The sequence below is a fragment of the Triticum aestivum genome, chromosome 6B, assembly GCF_018294505.1.
Source record: "Triticum aestivum cultivar Chinese Spring chromosome 6B, IWGSC CS RefSeq v2.1, whole genome shotgun sequence".
NCBI classification, from domain to species: Eukaryota; Viridiplantae; Streptophyta; class Magnoliopsida; order Poales; family Poaceae; genus Triticum; species Triticum aestivum.
Genome location: NC_057810.1, coordinates 85,110,551 through 85,114,906, shown reverse-complemented (window position 1 = coordinate 85,114,906; position 4,356 = coordinate 85,110,551).

Genomic DNA, 4,356 nt, shown 5'->3' with positions numbered 1-4,356 from the left:
AAAAATCTGACTAGTTTCTCATGCAGCCCGAGTACCAGTAAATATGCTATTTTCCAAAGAAATGTATAACTGCATCATGTAGTATAGTTCAACTATCACAGGAAAAAAATTGCCAGTCTTGGTAACCATTTTTTTTCTCAAACACGCATCAAAATGTGCATCGTTGTGCATTTGAGTCAAGATGACGCAAGAGTACAAGAGGGCGAAACTCCGCAAAACAAAAAACAAAACACAAAAGGCAAACAAAACCGAAGCGAAGAGGAGAAAACTAAAGCAAAACTAACAAGGGATGAGCTTTATCTCTATCCATTGTTTTATTGTATGGATATCTCATATAATAAAGTGATAAGGACAATTTGCTAGTTCTGACTTGAACCACAAAAATTATGTAAATCGAGCTTAATTGTACATCGATTGAGCCCATCACCTGGCAGAACATAAAGTAAATTTGATACCACTAACAGATACTTATTCCGTATTTGAAAGCAAGGCATGAAATCTTGAGCGCGGGGTTTAAGGAGGCAAATCACTAACGATTCTTCTCCATGTTTACTCCCGAGCGTGTGGATTAAGGAGGAAAAGGTGGACTTCTGTTTTACTCCCCTTTGTTTCTCACACCTGGATTGTGTGCGATGTTTGCAGGAGGAAGACAAAGGGGCGAGGGGTTTGTGAAGGAGGGGATTCAATATGAGCCAATTTTAGAATGAGAAACGGGATAAGTAGGATTAGTTTTGTCCACCACGCACTAATAACCCTCCCGTCCTCCTTCTTTCCCGCAAAACACGCAGGTTTTTTTTTCCACATCCTTCTTTCAAACACAGTAAGAGTAGTACTTTCCATGCAAGCACCAGAACAAAACACCGCATAGCATAATCGCATTATGTCGAAGACGTCATCAAGCAACAAAACAAAATAGTGTTATGAGACTACCTAAAATTGCTAAATTAATAAGAAAAAGTGAACACTATTCCATCAACATTGTGTCGAAAATTAACTTATACCAGTGTTGTAAAGCTGGCTATTACCGGCAATATAGACACTTTCAAATGGGTGATAGACAGACATGTTGGTTTTCAAGAGCTTCCTGAACTTCAACGACTCAAGCTGGATCATAAAGAGACCGACTACTGTCCAGATGAGCATCCATGAAGCAGGTTTCACCGTCACCTTTCCTAGTTGCTTTCACGCTTCCGGAAATGGGCCTGGAATGGATGGAGCGGCCACAGAGAAAGAGATGAGGCGTACCCGGGCAGCTCATGTGAGCGTCGAATTGCCATGCGTCCCTCCCACGACAATTTGCCCATACATGTGTCTGACTGCTGCTTCTCAGATGCTGCGTCGGACTACTAATGCTTAGCAACCAAATCAAAACTAGATGCACGAAGAGCTACTTAATTAATAGGAGCACTTAAACTTCCTAGCTCTCTCAGTTCACAGGATGGACGCCAACCAATCCACGAGCCCACTTCACTCCGCTCCCTTCTCAGAGAAATTCCTTTTCCCGGCCAGCTATCGATGGTTGCAGACGTTTCACGCTTGAGGAAACGGCTGGGCACATGCATGGCTCCCAGCTAGGGATGTAAGTGACAAATAAATGACGTCCGCAATCCCGTTTAGTTATTTTGCTAGCTTGATAGTTTATTTTTCTCAAACAAACAAAAAACATTTTTAAACTATCATATCATAAGTGGACTTTAAATGGGATTAAACGGGACCCGTTTCACATCCCTACTCCCAGCTGTGCCGCTGTGTTCACTCTTACAACATCCCAAGTTTTTTGTGCTCACTTTCTAATTACTTTGCACCTACTGCATGCACACCCTGGGCTGTCACTTCAGTGGTTTGCGTTCTCCTTGGACTTGGAAGACGTGCTTTGCCGACTCATATCGATGGTTTAAAAAAACTACTAGAAATCGGCAATAGTCACATCAATTACATGTAAACCTGCACACTAAAAATTGTATTAATATTATACAAAAATTTCACATATCTAAAAGCTGTAGTTTAAGACATGGCAATATTCAAATTTAGGTGACAGTACTTCACAAAAATGTAGATAACCTAGAACTATAAAAATGTGAATATACATCGAAATGCCAACCGGAGGCTGAGCTTCATGGAGGTCTTAATTTTTTAAAAAGAATCTAATTCATACTTTTACGTTTCAATTTTTTGAAAAAAAACATATACCCAGAGACATAGTGTGCATGTGTGTAAATTTTCATGATGAAATACGTCAAAATGAGATCTATATAAAAACCAAAGCTATGTGTGGCTTTTCAACCTATGTATTGTTCATCCTTAAAGTCCAAAATTTGTTTTTTATGCAGCTCGTAATTCAAAGTATTTCATCATGCAATATTACATACATATACATTACATCCTTGTATACGTGTATATTTTTTTCCAGAATTTTGAAACTAAAAACCTTGATATTTTTTTAAAAACAATCAAAGTTAAGGCATCCATGCATGGAGCTCAGACTCCAAAACGCCCTATTCAATATACATGTGTTATTCTTATATAGAAGAAACTAAGGCCATCCAAATAAGTACTTGCGTTGGAACTAATGCACCAAAATTAAAAATTAAAGGAGGAAAAGAGACATGAGCTATCAATTTTTTCCTCTTTTAACAAGAAAAAGACAAGCCCATCTGATTTTTCTAACAAAGAAAAAGAAAAGGCAATGTAATGTGACATCTGATCTGAATACTAGAGGGCAATCGAGAAAAACTGTCATGAATTGGTTACATGAAACTTATTCTTGAGATTGGCGACGTGCCACATAACGAACTTCCCCAAATTACAGCAGCTAGAAATATTGGCCACCAAGCACCGGGTATTATATTAGAACAGCCACACAAATTATGCAAAACTAAGAACACAAATTACCAACAAGAGCATGGGGCATTAATTAGAACAGACACATTACATCAGACGTGCCGCATAACGAACAAGTCTACCAGTGAGTACTACCCAAAGCTAGGAACACAAATTACCAACAAGCAGAGGGTATTAGAACAGTCTTTTTTTTTGTGGGGATATTAGAACAGTCAAATTAATTACATCAGCTAGAAACATAAACCATCAGCCTTGCAGAAGTCACTCCGTACGTCCAGTGAGAAGAAGCAGAGAACTTCAACCTAGCTTCGATCCTGAACACACTCGGACCCCAGTCTTTTTTCTTCTTGCTGAAAAGACATCATCGGCCACCATGATCTTTCTGAACATCGCACTTTACCTTTCTGAACATCGCCGGCGACGTTGCCGTTGACAGAGCCAACTCTAGCCGGCAGATCGCGTCCAGCCTGTACTTCTTGTGGTGTGGCCAGTACCTGACTTCCCCGAGAACCCTGAGCTCCAGCTGGAACACCCCCGCCGTGCTCTCCCTGGCGAACTCCGCCACCGCTGTGCTCCCCAGCGCGACGCTCGCGCTGTCGGCCGCCGCCGTGGCGTGGTACACTTCTCTGCGCCGCGGTCGGACCACGGCCCCTGCGGTCGCCAGCCCAACGCGGGCTAAGCGGGCGCCGTCGAAGAGCAGATCCGCGTAGAGCGGCGCGGTGTGCTCGGCGGGCATGAACCAGTTGCCGTTGTGCACGGCGACGGCGATGGAGATGTCGTAGGCGAGCGCCGTGGCCGTGGCGTTCTTGTCGCCGAGGGCGAGGCGGGCGAGGGCCGCATCCTCCACGCTGAGGCGGACGCGGCGGGGGACGAGGGCGATGACGAGCAGCGTGACCAGGGCGGCGAGGACGGCGAAGATCACGAGACCACAGAGGATGCAGAGGAGTGCCTTGCCACTGATGGCATCCGAGAAGCAGACGCAGCAGACGCACGGCTCATCGCAGCAGTCGAAGCACTCATCGCAGCAGTCGCCACAGTCGATGTCGCCACAGTCGCCACAGTCGATGGCGCCACAGTCGAAGTCGCCCATCCTTGCAAATTAGTATGTTGTGAGCAGCAGAGCTAGCAGCAGAGTGCGGACGCGAGGAGTGGGATTGTGGGGTTGCTTGGCATATATAGCGCTGAGCGATCGGTGTACCAGAGGCCGCGTATGCCCACGCAGCGCAGCGCTTATTCCTTTTCTTTTGGTTTTTGCTACCAAAGTACTTTACTTATTACTCAACCAAATTATACAAGGGTAATGTGTACAATATTGGAGAAAGTGCACTTTATGCCTGTGCTTTTGCTAGATCTCATATGCGTGGAAAATTTACCCTCTCGGTCCATTTTAGATTTTGGATGCCGAAGACATGAGCCAACGTGAGGAGCGACAAGGACGAGCATCGACCACGGGAAGGCCAAGCCAGGACCTCGCGGGAGATGGAGGCAACAGTGCGAGTGGCAGTGAGATGTACC